Below are 17,699 nucleotides of genomic sequence, written 5' to 3' on the forward strand. Positions count from 1 at the left end.
GTTGTTGTGCTTTTTTCACTAAAGTTGAGGTATTCAAAGACCAAGTCAAATCCTCAGAGATGTGTGTGCCCCAGAAACTTGAAACTTGATACACGTTCAACCTCAGTTCCATTTATATAAATGGGCAAATGTAAACATCGATTGGATTTCCTAAAATCAATAAAGATTTCTTTAGTTTTTTTGGTATTTAGGTCCAGGTTATTCTCAGCACACCAAGTAGCCAGATGCCTTATTTCTTCTCTATAAGCTGATTCATCGTTGTTACTGATTTGGCCTATCAAAGTAGTGTCATCAGCAAACTTGATGATACTATTGGATTCATACTTAGGCAAACAGTCATGAGTGAAAAGAGAGTATAGCAATGGACTCAATACACACCCTTGTGGAACACCAGTATTAAGGGTCAGAGTAGATGAGATGTGATTACCAATTTTTACCGATTGCGGTCTATTTGTGAAGAAGTCCAGGATTCAGTTGCATAATAAAGTATTAATGCCAAGATCATGGAGTTTGGCAACCAGCTTAGTAGGAACAACTGTGTTAAATGCCGAACTAAAATCAATAAACAACATTCTAACATAAACGCCGCCACTATACTAAAATGTTTAACCCCTATCCTGCCACCACTGTAACCTAAATAAAGTTATTAACCCCTATCCTGCCGCTCCCCGACACCGCCGCAACCTAAATAAAGTTATTAACCCCTATCCTGCCGCTCCCCGACACCGCCTCAACCTAAATAAAGTTATTAACCCCTATCCTGTCGCTCCCCGACACTGCCACAACCTAAATAAAGTTATTAACCCCTATCCCGCTGCTCTCTGACACTGCTGCCACTAAATAAACTTATTAACCCTAAACCTCTGGCCTCCCACATCCCCAACACTAACTAAACCTATTAACCCCTAAACCGCCAGCCCCCCATTTCACTAAACGCCGCCACTATACTAAAATGTTAAACTCCTATCCTGCCACCGATGCAACCTAAAGTTATTAACCCCTATCCTGCCGCTTCCCGACACCCCTGCAACCTAAATAAAGTTATTAACCACTATACTGCCGCTCCCCGACACCGCCGCAACCAAAATAAATTTATTAACCCCTATCCCGCCGCTCTCTGACACCGCTGCCACTAAATAAATTTATTAACCCTAAACCTCTGGCCTCCAACATCACCACGACTAACTAAACCTACTAACCCCTAAACTGTCAGCCCCCCACATCGCCAAAAACAAAATTAAGCTATTGACCCCTAAACCTAACAACCCCTTAACTTTAAATTAAAATTACAAGATCCCTATCTTAATATAAATTAAAACTTACCTGTAGAATTAAAATAAACTAATTTTAAACTATTAATTAACCTATCATAACTATTATACTAAAATTTAATTAAACTACCAATTAAATAAACTAAATTACATATTAAAAAAAACCTAACCCTACTAAAATTATTTAAATTTACAACTAAACCTTATTAAAAGTACTAAATTACAAGTTACAAAAAAACCCACAAAATTATGAAAAATAACAAACCAAATTATAGAATATAAAAAAAATTGCACCTAATCTAATAGCCCTATCAAAATAAAAAGCTCCCCCAAAATAAAAAAAAACCCTAGCCTACAATAAACTACCAATGGCCCTTAAAAGGGCCTATTGTGGGGCATTGCCCCAAAGATATCAGCTCTTTTACCTGTAAAAAAAAAAATACAAACACCCCCCCAACAGAAAACCCACCACCCAACCAACCTCTTTATCCAGACGGCCTCTTCTATCTTAATGAAGCTGGCAAAGTCATCATTCATGCGGCAAGAAGTCTTAATCCAGAAGACCAATTCTATCTTCATCCAGCCGGCACAGAGCAGGTCCATCCTGAAGGCATACGACGCGGAGCTCCTCTTCTTACGGTCGCTGCCGTAAATTGAAGCTTCAATGCAGGGGACGTGATTCAAGATGGCGTCCCTTGCATTCCTATTGGCTGATTTGAGTGTTTGAGCTACTGAAATTCTATTGGCTGTTCAAATCAGCCAATAGGATGAGAGATACTGAAATTCTATTAGCTGCTTAAATCAGCCAATAGAATTTCAGTAGCTCTCATCCTATTGGCTGATTTGAACAGCCAATAGGATTTTAGAAGCTCGCCTCCTATTGGCTGATTTGAATTTAACACTCAAATCTGCTAATAGGAATGCAAGGTACACCACCTTGAATCGCGTCCCTTGTATTAAAGAGGAGCTCCACGTCGGATGGGTCAGAATGGACCCATTCCGCGCCCGCTGGATGAAGATAGAAGAGGCCAGCTGGATGAAGACCTCTTGCCGCATGGATGAGGACTTCGCCGGTTGGATGGATCCTTCAAGCGGGACTTCAAGAACTGTAAGTGGATCATCGGGGGTTAGTATTAGATTTTTTTAAGGGTTTTTTGGGTGGGTTTTATTTTTAGTTTAGGGTCTTGGCAATGTAAAAGAGCTAAATGCCCTTTTAAGGGCAATGCCCATACAAATGCCCTTTTCAGGGCAATAGGTAGCTTAGGTTTTTGTTAGAGTTAGGGTTTTATTTGGGGGGATTGGTTGGGGGGTGGGTTTTTCTGTTGGGGGTGTTTGTATTTTTTTTTTACAGGTAAAAGAGCTGATATCTTTGGGGAAATGCCCCACAAAAGGCCTTTTAAGAACCATTGGTAGTTTATTGTAGGCTAGGGTTTTTTTTTTATTTTGGGGGGGGGCTTTTTTATTTTGATAGGGCTATTAGATTAGGTATAAAAAAAACATTTTTAATAATTTTGTTTGTTATTTTTCGTAATTAAGTGTTTGTTCTTTTTTGTAATTTAGTGGGGTTTTTTGTAATGTAGTACTTTTAATAAGGTTTAATTGTATATTTAAATAATTTTAGTAGGGTTAGGTTTTTTTAATATGTAATTTAGTTTATTTAATTGGTAGTTTAATTTAATTTTAGTTTAATAGTCAGGGTAGGTTAATTAATAGTTTAAAATTTGTTTATTTTAATTGTACAGGTAAGTTTTAATTTATATTAAGATAGGGATGTTGTAATTTTAATTTAAAGTTAAGGGGTTGTTAGGTTAAGGGGTTAATAGCTTAATTAAATTTTTGGCGATGTGGGGGGCTGACGGTTTAGGGGTTAATAGGTTTAGTTAGTGGTGGTGATGTGGGAGGCCAGAGGGTTAGGGGTTAATAAGTTTATTTAGTTGTGGCGGTGTCGGGGAGCGGCGGAATAGGGGTTAATATATTTTATTTAGGTTGCGGCGGTGTTGGGGGTGGCAGATTAGGGGTGTTTAGACTCTGGGTTTATGTTAGGGTGTTAGGTGTAAACGTAACTTGTTTTCTACCTTAGAAATCAATGGGGTATATTTCATTCTCTTGCAGCATCAAACATAAGCTTTCGGTGCTTTCAGACTCCCATTGATTTCAATGGCATCCGCAGCCTCAAGGGTAGCGGATTGAAAACCAGGTACGACGTGTCGGAATAGACGCAAGCATACCTGTTAACTATTTGATAAATTGGAAAAAGTGTCAAATAGAGCCGAATGTGTATTCGGAGCATCTGTAATGACATAAGCATAGATCTGCGTCGGATTGAGATTGCGGGATCGAATGTTATGTCACAAATTTCAACTTTTGCCAGTCTTGAGGCTTTGATAACTAGGTCGGATCAATCTCGCAACAATTACGATGTGGAATTCCAGCGAGTTTTCAGTTGACACTTTGATAAGTATCCCTTATAGTCTCATATCTGTTTTGTTATGAAAATTAGTCTCTATGGTCTCCATTTAAGAAACTTTGGGTGGACAAAGGCGATCAACACTGAACCAGTTTACACGTGTGCATGCGAGCAGAGGCTGTCAATCACCCCAGTCAGACAAATATGGTGGGATTGCAAACCATCAGCTCAGAGCTGGCGTATAGGTTAGGAAACTGCAGTCTGATGATTAAGGCACTCCAAAGCTGGAAACCTCACAGACAGAAGTAGGGTCTGGCAGAGAGCAGACTGTAGTTATTCTGAGCATTTTAGGGACTGTTTTATAGAGGGTGTATTTTAATCATTTTATTTATTTATTTACAGGTAGATTACGAGTTGTGCGTTACGGCTCTTGACGCTGAAAATATGGTATTTTCAGCATTAAAACAGCACTGCAGCCATTACAAATCTTGTTGGTATAGCTGTACCGCAAGCTTTTTAGCCTGTAACGCAACGTCAGTCCCGCACTCGTAAAAATGAAATTTTTTCATGAGATTCCCATAGCGCTGCCATTACGAGTTTTGCGGTGAGGCTAAAAAAACTGCGTTACAGCCTAAAACAACAAGATCCGTAACGCCATCTAAAAGCAGTAGTTATGAGTTTTACGCTACAAATCTGTTACAGAAAACTCATAACTATACTGCTACAAACGCTGCTTTTTACTGCCCGCTGGTATTTAGAGTCAGTCAGGAAAGAGTCTAATGCTCACTTTCCAGCCGCAACATTTCTATACAGCAGATCCCCTTACGTCAATTGCGTATCCTATCTTTTCAATGGGATCTTTCTAACGCCGGTATTTAAAGTCTTGGCTGAAGTGAGCGTTAGAACTCTAACGACAAGACTCCAGCCGCAGAAAAAAGCCAGGAGTTAAGAGCTTTCTGGGCTAATGCCGGTTCATAAAGCTCTTAACTACTGTGCTCTAAAGTACACTAACACCCATAAACTACCTATGTACCCCTAAACCGAGGTTCCCCCACATCGCCTCCACTCTAATAAAATTTTTTAACCCCTAATCTGCCGACCGCACACCGCCGCAACCTACATTATCCCTATGTACCCCTAATCTGCTGCCCCTAACATCGCCGACACCTACATAATATTTATTACCCCCTAATCTGCCCCCCCAACGTCGCCGCTACCTACATACACTTATTAACCCCTAATCTGCCGACCGGACCTCGCCGCCACTATAATAAATGTATTAACCCCTAAACCGCCTCACTCCCGCCTCGCAACCCCTATAATAAATAATATTAACCCCTAATCTGCCCTCCCTAACATCGCCGACACCTAACTTCAAGTATTAACCCCTAATCTGCCGACCGGACCTCGCTGCTACTATAATAAATGTATAAACCCCTAAAGCTAAGTCTAACCCTAACCCTTACACCCCCCTAAATTAAATATAATTTAAATCTAACTAAATAAAATAAATCTTATTAAATAAATTATTCCTATTTAAAGCTAAATACTTACCTGTAAAATAAACCCTAATATAGCTACAATATAAATAATAATTACATTGTAGCTATTTTAGGATTTATATTTATTTTACAGGCATCTTTGTATTTATTTTAACTAGGTACAATAGCTATTAAATAGTTAATAACTATTTATTAGCTACCTAGTTAAAATAATTACAAAATTACCAGTAAAATAAATCCTAACCTAAGTTACAATTAAACCTAACACTACACTATCAATAAATTAATTAAATAAACTACCTACAATTACCTACAATTATCTACAATTAAATCAACTAAACTAAATTACAAAAAAAAACAAACACTAAATTACAAAAAAACAAACACTAAATTACAAAAAATAAAAAAAGATTACAAGAATTTTAAACTAATTACACCTACTCTAAGCCCCCTAAAAAAATAACAAAGCCCCGCAAAATAAAAAAATGCCCTACCCTAATCTAAAATTAAAAGTTTACAGCTCTTTTACCTTACCAGCCCTTAAAAGGGCCTTTTGTGGGGCATGCCCCAAAGAATTCAGCTCTTTTGCCTGTAAAAAACATACAATACCCTCCCAACATTACAACCCACCACCCACATACCCCTAATCTAACCCAAACACCCCTTAAAAAACCTAACACTAAGTCCCTGAAGATCTTCCTACCTTATCTTCACCACGCCGGGTATCACCGATCCGTCCAGAAGAGGCTCCGAAGTCTTTATCCTATCCGGCAAGAAGAGGTCCAGAAGAGGGTCCGAAGTCTTCCTCCTATCCGGCAAGAAGAGGACATCCGGACCGGCAAACATCTTCATCCAAGCGGCATCTTCTATCTTTATCCATCCGACGAGGAGCGGCTCCATCTTCAAGACCTCCGGCGTGGAACATCCTCTTCTCCCGACGACTAGACGACGAATGAAGGTTCCTTTAAGGGACGTCATCCAAGATGGCATCCCTCGAATTCTGATTGGCTGATAGGATTCAGCCAATCAGATTGAGCTCGCATTCTATTGGCTGATCGGAACAGCCAATAGAATGCGAGTTCAATCTGATTGACTGATTGGATCAGCCAATCCGATTTAACTTGAATCTGATTGGCTGATTCAATCAGCCAATCAGATTTTTCCTACCTTAATTCCGATTGGCTGATAGAATCCTATCAGCCAATCGGAATTCGAGGGACGCCATCTTGGATGACGTCCCTTAAAGGAACCTTCATTCGTCGTCTAGTCGTCGGGAGAAGAGGATGTTCCGTGCCGGAGGTCTTGAAGATGAAGCCACTCCTCGTCGGATGGATGAAGATAGAAGATGCTGCTTGGATGAAGATGTTTGCCGGTCCGGATGTCCTCTTCTTGCCGGATAGGAAGAAGACTTCGGACCCTCTTCTGGACCTCTTCTTGCCGGATAGGATGAAGACTTCGAAGCCTCTTCTGGAAGCTGTACCGCTCACTTTTTGGCCTAAAAAAAAAACTTGTAATACTGGCGCAATGGAAGTCCCATTGAATATAGACTTTACGCAAATTGCGTATGTTGATTTGCGGTAATGCAAAAAAGTGTCCGGTGCCCCTAAACCTGCAAGACCATAATACCAGCGGTAGTAAAAAAAAAAGCAGTGTTATGAGGCTGAACGCTGCTTTTTTACTAATACCGCAAAACTCGTAATCTGGCTGATAGTGTATGGTACTATAAATAAACACATAGTTGGTGTATGATACTCATATCAAGTTCAAAAAAGTATATATCTGTTTTAAGGAAATCAAAGAAGAATAGGATGATTACTATAATGTAAAGTTGTGTGTTTATGAAATTAGTTTATTTAGGCAACTTAAATCAAGTTCACTATTCAAGCCTGAATGGAACAGTATTCCAAACTCATATATTAGTTCTGCCTCCTGTCTGAGTAGTTTTTTCTCCATATTCCCTCTTCTGCTATCTTTTTGTACTTTTTAATTCCCCAATATTTCATAGCTTGTAAATTACCTTGATGCTACTATTTAAAGTGCCTGTATAATATTGTGTCATCTTTTCCTTGTTCAATGGCTAGTATATGCTCTCTGATCCTATCATTTAATTTCCTACTGGTTTGTCCAAAGTATTTTAAATTACAGTCACACTGTATCATATATACAACATTCATATCTGTACATTTGATAATATCTCTGATTTTATCATTTTTACCTGATTTTTCGGACTTAATGAATTTTCTTTTATTGCTCACTTTATTGGTCGCTCTATTATTTCTGGTATAGATTCCATCACATCCAATTTATCACAATACGTTAATTATTTCTTGCAAAAGTATGTTACAAACCTTAATTCATATCTCTCAGATTCAACACATTTCATTAATTTTTTAAAAACCATAAGATGGGAGAACAGCTATACTTTAGTCACGTGTGACGTAAATTCCCTGTATACAAATATAGATCATCAATTGGGAACACAAGCTATAAACACCTTTCTAAAAAGAGATGAAGATATGTCAGATATTCAGGGTACTTTTATTATACAGTGTATTGATTTTATCCTTAAAAATAATTATTTTAAATTTAAAGACCACTTCTATATCCATACTAAAGGGAAAGCAATGGACACAAGGTTTGCACCCAGTTATGCTAATTTATTCATGGGTGATACATAGATGATATGTTTTTAATTTGGAAAAGGAGGCATCGAATTATTAAATATATTTATAGAAGATCTAAATAAAAATAATTTTGAATTGAATTTCACACATGAATACAGTAAATGCAAAATTATTCTCCTAGACATAGAAATTGAAATTAAAGATGAACAGATAAAAACTAGAACATTTTTTAAGAAAGTGGATTCTAATAATTATATTGATGCTAGAAGTTGCCACCATGAAAACTGAAAGAATAATATACCAAAAGGGCAATTATTAAGATTTAGGAAAAATTGTTCTGATATGTACAGCTATGAAGAACAATTAAAGACCCTAGTAAAGAAATTCTAACAAAAATGATATAATACATAGAAAATAAATACACTAGTAGAAAAAGTTAAACATATAGAAAAAGACACTCTACTCTAAAAAAGCTAAAGATAAAAAATCTGATACTAATAAGCCATTCAAAATTAGAAATACCTTTTCTAACAACATATTCAGCTATAAGGATAGTCAATAAACATTGGCACCTTCTAAAAAGAGATCCAGTAATAGGAAACTCACTATGTGATAATCCAAAGTTCATTTATAAAAAAGCCAGGAACTTTAAGAATATGTTAGCACCTAGTGAGTACAAAACGAAAAAAAAACATGATGGAATTATAGATCTTAAAGGAGAGAAATTAGAAGGTTTTTCCCCTGTCACAGCTGCAAATCTTGCAAATACAGCAATAAAAGAAAATTCATTAAGTCAGAAAAATCCAGTAAAAAATATAAAATCAGATTTATTATCAAATGTACAGATATGAATGTCCCCAAGGCAGAACACTGTGCGATGTGCGATCTCATCGCAGAATCTGGAGTGTGTCTGCAGAAAGACCGGACGTGACAGTAAAAAAAAAAAAAAAATTACCTGCACTTTTAATTTTTACCTGCAGGTGTCACTGTCCCGTTCTATCTCGGTCTAAATATTTACTACGTTGCTCTGTTTTCAATTTCTTCTCTCTTCCTGAACTCAAATGTGGAGGGTAACAGATTGCAGAATTGGTAAGTCAGCGCCAGACATTATACATCCAAGTTTTCTGTGTGCTAAAGTTGTAAGTGAATTGGTAAACTTATTGGAAGTGTGTGTATATATTTTTTTAATAATAAATATGCAGTTTTTCATATTGCTCTCCCAACCCATGCTGCTTGCTAAGAGACGATCCTCAACCCTGACTTCCCACTCCCTTCTCTGTCTGAGCACCTTCGTGCCTCAATTTGGATTATTTGCCTGCCACAATCGCTAGCAGGACCTGAAGCAACTCCCCTTGTTTCACTAGATGAAGACTCCATATGTCCATCCTCCATTCCATTTAAACAGCAGTATATCGGTGCCAGACAGAACACTGTGTGTGGAGCAGCTCCATATAAAGAAGACCGGCAATGCGTGTTCTACGCAGCAGCTGCCTATGACACAAACTCAGAGTAGATGAACAATATATCGTAGGCTCCTTAACACGCTACAGTGTAGCAGCGTTCAGTTGCGATGTTTTCCCTCAATTTGAATTATTTGCCTGCCCACACAAATTTACTGTGGATCGCTAGCCGGACCTGAAGCAACACTACTTGTTTCACTAGATGAAGACTATGCTTCACATTCCGTGGGCTTCTTGCACAGACCTGCCCCTGCATCAGTGCACAACATGGTGACTCACAAGATATTATATACCGGAGACCAGGTACTGTACAGCATAACAATTTCTGAACTGATATCCCATGTTGTGCACTGATGCAGGGGCAGGTCTGTGCAAGAAGCCCACGGAATGTGAAGCATAGTCTTCATCTAGTAAAACAAGTAGAGTTGCTTCAGGTCCGGCTAGCGATCCACAGTAAATTTGTGTGGGCAGGCAAAAAATTCAAATTGAGGGAAAACATTGCAACTGAACGCTGCTACACTGTAGCGTGTTAAGGAGCCTACGATATATTCTTCATCTACTCTGAGTTTGTGTCATAGGCAGCTGCTGCGTAGAACAAGCATTGCCGGTCTTCTTTATATGGAGCTGCTCCACACACAGTGTTCTGTCTAGCACCGATATACTGCTGTTTAAATGGAATGGAGGATGGACTGGGGTTACATACATATGCAGTAAAATACTTGGTCTGATTCAAGTATACATGCTGTTTGAGTTAATAAAGGTTGCACTGTTTGGACCTATTGTTGTCCTTTCTAATAACTATCTATGTTTTGCTGGAGTGCAATGTGGATTTGCATATGGCTTATGATTGGAGGGTGGGCGTGCTATCCTCAAGCAGAGCTCAGCCCTTTTCTTGGGGAATGCCAGCACCATCCAGAATATTTCAGCAGGAAATAAAAAAGTAAAATGTACTAAAAGCATTGTTTTTCAAAATTCCTATACATATCTCATTTAGTTAATTAGGGAATTTATTACTGGTATATGATCCATGATTTTAGTGTACACTGGCCTTTTAAAAAAATGATTCTAGGAGCCAGATTTAGTTTTTTTAATAAATGTGTTAATATATATATATATATATATATATATATATATATATATATACACACACATACATACATACATACACGTGTGTGTGTATATATATATATATATATATATATATATATACAGGGAGTGCAGAATTATTAGGCAAATGAGTATTTTGACCACATCATCCTCTTTATGCATGTTGTCTTACTCCAAGCTGTATAGGCTCGAAAGCCTACTACCAATTAAGCATATTAGGTGATGTGCATCTCTGTAATGAGAAGGGGTGTGGTCTAATGACATCAACACCCTATATCAGGTGTGTATAATTATTAGGCAACTTCCTTTCCTTTGGCAAAATGGGTCAAAAGAAGGACTTGACAGGCTCTGAAAAGTCAAAAATAGTGAGATATCTTGCAGAGGGATGCAGCACTCTTAAAATTGCAAAGCTTCTGAAGCGTGATCATCGAACAATCAAGCGTTTCATTCAAAATAGTCAACAGGGTCGCAAGAAGCTTGTGGAAAAACCAAGGCGCAAAATAACTGCCCATGAACTAAGAAAAGTCAAGCGTGCAGCTGCCAAGAAGCCACTTGCCACCAGTTTGGCCATATTTCAGAGCTGCAACATCACTGGAGTGCCCAAAAGCACAAGGTGTGCAATACTCAGAGACATGGCCAAGGTAAGAAAGGCTGAAAGACGACCACCACTGAACAAGACACACAAGCTGAAACGTCAAGACTGGGCCAAGAAATATCTCAAGACTGATTTTTCTAAGGTTTTATGGACTGATGAAATGAGAGTGAGTCTTGATGGGCCAGATGGATGGGCCCGTGGCTGGATTGGTAAAGGGCAGAGAGCTCCAGTCCGACTCAGACGCCAGCAAGGTGAAGGTAGAGTACTGGTTTGGGCTGGTATCATCAAAGATGAGCTTGTGGGGCCTTTTCGGGTTGAGGATGGAGTCAAGCTCAACTCCCAGTCCTACTGCCAGTTTCTGGAAGACACCTTCTTCAAGCAGTGGTACAGGAAGAAGTCTGCATCCTTCAAGAAAAACATGATTTTCATTCAGGACAATGCTCCATCACACGCGTCCAAGTACTCCACAGCGTGGCTGGCAAGAAAGGGTATAAAAGAAGAAAATCTAATGACATGGCCTCCTTGTTCACCTGATCTGAACCCCATTGAGAACCTGTGGTCCATCATCAAATGTGAGATTTACAAGGAGGGAAAACAGAACACCTCTCTGAACAGTGTCTGGGAGGCTGTGGTGGCTGCTGCACGCAATGTTGATGGTGAACAGATCAAAACACTGACAGAATCCATGGATGGCAGGCTTTTGAGTGTCCTTGCAAAGAAAGGTGGCTATATTGGTCACTGATTTGTTTTTGTTTTGTTTTTGAATGTCAGAAATGTATATTTGTGAATGTTGAGATGTTATATTGGTTTCACTGGTAAAAATAAATAATTGAAATGGGTATATATTTGTTTTTTGTTAAGTTGCCTAATTATTATGCACAGTAATAGTCACCTGCACACACAGATATTCCCCTAAAATAGCTATAACTAAAAACAAACTAAAAACTACTTCCAAAACTATTCAGCTTTGATATTAATGAGTTTTTTGGGTTCATTGAGAACATGGTTGTTGTTCAATAATAAAATTAATCCTCAAAAATACAACTTGCCTAATAATTCTGCACTCCCTGTGTATATATATATATATATATATATATATATGTCACATAGTAATCATAATAAAATCAGTATGGTGGGGTATATGTGCAATGAAAGTATGTTTATATAATATATTGCAGGGGGTATGCATGAAGAGACCAGGGTGATATTGATATGAAGGGGGGGTATGCATGAAGAGACCATGATGATATTGAATACAAAGGGGGTATGCATGAAGAGAGTAGACCAGGGTGATATTGATATGCAGGGGGGTATGCATGAAGAGACCATGATGATATTGAATACAAAGGGGGTATGCATGAAGAGTGTAGACCAGGGTGATATTGATATGCGGGGGGGGGGGGGGGTATGCATGAAGAGACCATGGTGATATTGAATACAAAGGGGGTATGCATGAAGAGAGTAGACCAGGGTGATATTGATATGCAGGGGGGGGGTATGCATGAAGAGACCATGGTGATATTGATAAGCAAGAGTGGTATGCATGAAGAGAGTAGACCAGGGTGATATTGATATGCAGGGGGGGGGGTATGCATGAAGAGACCATGGTGATATTGATAAGCAAGAGTGGTATGCATGAAGAGAGTAGACCAGGGTGATATTGATATGCAGGGGGGGTATGCATGAAGAGACCATGGTGATATTGATAAGCAAGAGTGGTATGCATTAAGAGAGTAGACCAGGGTGATATTGATATGCAGGTGGGGGGTATGCATGAAGAGACCATGGTGATATTGATAAGCAAGGGTTGTATGCATGAAGAGAGTAGACCAGGGTGATATTGATATTCAGGGGGGTATGCATGAAGAGACCAGGATGATATTGATATGCAGGGGGGTATGCATGAAGAGACCATGGTGAAGTGATTTCTATTTCAAAATGACCTGCAGAAAATTTTTAACTGAAAAAAATCTCATCGCAGAAAGTGAAAAAAAGTTCTGCTTCTGGGATGAATGTTATATATATGATACAGTGTGACTGTAATTTAAAAGAGATTAGGGCTTGGGCAGCAAAAGAGCTAAATGCCCTTTTAAGGGCAATGCCCATACAAATGCCCTTTTCAGGTTTTACTTTATTTTTATTTTGTGGGTTTGGGGGTGGGGGTTTGTATACTGTTAGGGGGGGGGGGGGGTTGTTTTTCTTTAGTAGGAAAAGAGCTATTATCTTTAGGGCAATGCCCTACAAAAGACCCTTTTAAGAGCCCTGGGTAGTTTATTATAGATTAGGGTTTTTTTTTTTTTTAAAGTATCAAAAAGGAATATCCCAAAACAAAGGAGTGTTGGTAAAAGTATTCAATCCTTTATTCAAAACATCTTGTAAAAACAGCAACTTCAGTAAAACAATTCAATGTGACCTGAACACAAAGAATTGTTTTACTGAAGTTGCTGTTTTTACAAGATGTTTTGAATAAAGGATTAAATACTTTTACCAACGCTCCTTCGTTTTGGGATATTCCTTTTTGATACTTTGGATTGTCTAGTGCACCTGTTGTCCCAAGCCGAAGGATTGCAGAGGAGAAAGGATCCACCGGAGAGAACAGTATTGTCAGTGGAGCATGATGTCATAAGTCAAGGCCGAAGACTGGGAGCGAAGTAGGGAGCAGTGCCGAAGCGAAGAGATCACAGGCGTTTAAACCTCTCTGCAAAGGTAGCAATAATAGTCAAGCTGCAGAGGTGAGTTAGTGCAAATATATGCACACCAGTTTTTGGGTCGCCCGCCAGCCGAGTCTGGAAGCAGCAGGCACGACAAAGTTACGAGGCGAGAAGCAGAGGAGGTAAACCAGTGTTTTAAGAGCCCTTTACCGCTTATCCATATTGAGTCCGATTTGATTGATTGTGTAGGGGAATGAAAGGCAGCAGAGTCTCCTGTAATGGAGTTAAGGGATGAGCATGACAGGTTAGTGAAAATCCCAGTGCAGTGTAGTAGCAACAATGTTGCAAAGTTAGGTGAGGTTACCTCTTATAAGGGAAGTTCTGGAACAATCTGGCCTCTTCTGCCTGTTATTTTGCAAGGAGAAAGCTTCTGTGCCATCCTTCCAGCGAAGATGTCTTGTTCCAGGAGAAGTACTGCTGTGCCAATTCGCTACAGGGAGATGCCAGGGAGATCCTTGCGAAGTGCACCTAGAAGAGAAGAAGAGGTTGAGGACGTTGTGCCACCAACTCCGGTGAAAGACAGGCCAGTATCCTCTTCCATTCCACCCAGACATGTTACCCCTGCAATTGCAACACCCTCGGGGACTGCATCCGCCATGCCTGATACTGTTATGGTTATGGGCAGGGCGGATGCAGGGCCTGAGGGGGTGCCCTCACAATTAGATAGGGCAATGGAAGCCAGCCTAGGGGCCCTTACGGCCTCTGGTATGTCCCAGGAGGCGGCGGCTGTCGTGGGCCTGTTTAAGGCTCTTACTGCCGCCGTCCTGCCTCCGGTAGTGCCCCCTGCAATGTTGGGGCCTAGTGTCTCTCAACATCCGGCCGGGCCTTCTGGGCCTAGTCCGGATGCATCATTGGTGGCGCAGTCTGCGGCGCTGTCGGGGCCTTCTCCTTCCCACCAGCCTACCACCCCTTCCGGTCCGGGCCCCAGCACATCATTGGTGGCTCAGTCGGAGCCTGCAACCTCTAACGCAGGCTCCGGTTGCGGCCTAGCGTCGACCGCGCCCACTTCCGGTTTGACGTCTGCCGCGCGTGACGTCACTTCCGGACGGAACAGGGAGTGGCAAGAGGAGCTCCAGGGGCCAGAAAGAGGCCTAGCCGGGTACTCGCCACAGGTGAGTGGGGAGTATCCAGGCAGGCCTGCTCCGCTGCGCAACGCTCTGCAGCCTTAGGGCCTGGGAATAGGACGCCATTAATGTATGGGAGGCGCGGCTTGCAAAGGGGGAGGCTCAGGGGGCCCAAGCTTGGCAGACATGAGTATGGGGGTGCGCAGCGCTCAAAGGGGGAGTCAGAGAGCACCACTGCGGGCCCCTATTAGCGCACATCATGAGCAGCAACCAGGGGAGAGTGTGGCAGCGGCTGTTGCAAACGTGCAAATTATGCAGCAGGGAGGCACAGGGGCGCTGCGCAGCTCTAGGGCAAATGCAGAGAGGGGTCAGCACGCAGGTGCTGAAGCAGTGCGCAGCTCCAGGGTCATGACCACCCAGTCAGAGGCAGTGGGTGAATGGAGTGGGGATCATGATGTGGAGGGTGCGAATGTGGTTCCTATTAGGGCCGGGGCTAGCACATCTACCCCCCTCAGGGGCGGTAGTCAAGGGGGACATGTGGCAGGCCTGGATACTCCCCTCTTGTTTGCTTCTTCCTTGCAGGACACAATCGCTTCAGCGCAAGTGTCGGAGACCTCCAGCACAGCAGGAGCGGGGACAGCCGTGCAAACAGCAGGAGGAGGATCAGCAGGAGCAGCATCAGAATTGACGGCACCTTCCACCTCTGCAGCTGGTGAGAGAAATTTATTGCAAATGTCACACACTCAGATGGGGGGAGGAAGCTAGGGCTTAATAGCAAGGGCCAGCATCGCATGTTTAGGATGCTGAAGCTTCTAGTTGCAGAGCGAAATCAGGCTAGAGGTCCATTCGATGCTGCCGGCAGGGCAGAGCGTCTCTGCGGCCTCTGCGAACAGCGCTGCGGAGGGGGTTAGCGCAGGACAGGTGCAGGAACAAGCGGTTAGTGTGAGAAAAGTGACACTGCAAGGGGATTCATACCCCTGCAAGATACACTGCCTTCATGCACATCTGAAGCCCAAGACGGAGCAGAAAATTCGTGATCACAAATATGTGAACATGTTCAAGCTGTCGCTGGAAGCACAGTGGGACAAGGAGCGCAGCGAGGATGGTACTGGACCTAAAAAGTTCCAGCGCCCAGATAAGTTTGAAGAATGGAGGCGGTGCTTCCAGGTCTTCTCCTCCTGTTACATAGAGCAGAGGCCGAAGGCCGCCGTGGACGTGATTAAGTATGCGGAAGTTATAGAATGCATTTATAACAGATATGGGGAAGGCATGTGGAGAGAATACGATAGCGAATTCCGGAGGAAAATGGTCGGGAACCCCGTACTTAATTTTGGGGTCAAGGACTTGGACCTATGGTCCCTACTTGTCCCTGAGAAGGGGGGGCGATTACGCGCGCAGGGCCCCCTAGGCCCCAAGGTCTCGTCAAGTGGCGGGGCAGAGAGTGTTGGCGGTACAACGAAAAGCAGTGTGATAAAGGGACATACTGCTCCTTTTGTCACGCCTGCATGTACTGCGGCAGACAACACCAAGGCTGCGACTGCCCGAAGCGGAGAGAGAGTGGAGCTTACCACGGGGCAAATAAGGGGGGAGCTGGACAAAAGAGCTCCAACACCCCTGAGGCCTTGGTTGGCGGCCTATCCTGCCAGGGGAGATAAGAGCGAAATTGGTTAAGGAAATTGCCCTTGGGAGGTTTGCGGGTCCGTTTGCAAGGCCTCCCATCCCCGCGCTGGTTATTTCACCACTGGGGGTGGTCCCTAAGAAGGACCCGGGAAAATTTAGCTTGATACAACACCTGTCATACCCGAAAGGCGCGTCTGTCAATGACGCAATAGACCCGATGATAAGCTTGGTGTCATATCAATCCTTGGATCAGGCATTGGAGTTGGTGATAGCAGCGGGGCCGGGCGCGCTGCTAGCCAAGATGGACATTGAGTCCGCCTTTCGGCTACTCCCCTTACACCCCTCCTTATTCAGGTTGATGGGGTGTAAATTTGAAGGCAGTTATTTCATTGATAAATGCCTACCCATGGGTTGCTCGCTATCCTGTGCTTACTTCAAGGAATTTAGCATGTTTCTGCATTGGGCGATTGTGACAGCCACAGGCGGGGGAGTGGTCGCCCACTACCTAGATGAGTTTCTGCTGGTAGGCGGCATGGAAACTCGGAAATGCGACCGGCTCATGACAGTAATGAGGGGATTAATGGCACAATTCGGCGTGCCGCTGGCTGAGGATAAGACGCAGGGCCCCTGTACAAGACTCACGTAATTGGGGATCAAGATAGACACTGCTGCAAGGCTATGTCGTCTTCCCACTGACAAAGTGAATGCCATGCTCACAGCGGTGCGCAATGCGATGGTGGCGAGGAGCATGCCCACGAGGGAACTGCAATCAGTACTAGGGCTGCTCAATTTTGCATGCAAAATCATACCCATGGGTCGCGCGTTCAATAGGAGGATGGAAGCGCTGCTTTCCGCTCCCAAAGGTGCGCGTAGGGTCACCGTCTCGGAAGAGATGCGGGAAGACCTTAGGGTATGGGAGCGTTTTCTGCGGGAATTCAATGGCACGCTGCTCTGGCGTGCCCCCAGGGCCTCCAGTCAGACAGTGCACCTGCTGACGGATGCAGTGGGGGCATTCGGGTACAGTGCTTACCTTGATGGACAATGGAGCGCCGAACCATGGCCCCTGTCTTGGGTGCAGAGGGGCTTGACTAGGAACCTAACGCTCCTGGAGCTCTTCCCCATAGTCATGGCTATGGAGCTATGGGGACTGGTCCTACAGGACCGGTTCATTGTGTTTTGGACAGACAATGCTAGCATAGTGTTTGCCATAAATGGATTGTCTGCTTCCTCGCCTATAGTGGTTAGATACTTGCGCCAGATGGTGCTTAGGTGCTTGCAATACAATGTTCAGTTTGCTGCAAGTCACGTCCCCGGGTCAATTACACCCTTGCGGACGCG

Source organism: Bombina bombina, chromosome 3, assembly GCF_027579735.1.
Source record: "Bombina bombina isolate aBomBom1 chromosome 3, aBomBom1.pri, whole genome shotgun sequence".
Classification (NCBI taxonomy): Eukaryota; Metazoa; Chordata; class Amphibia; order Anura; family Bombinatoridae; genus Bombina; species Bombina bombina.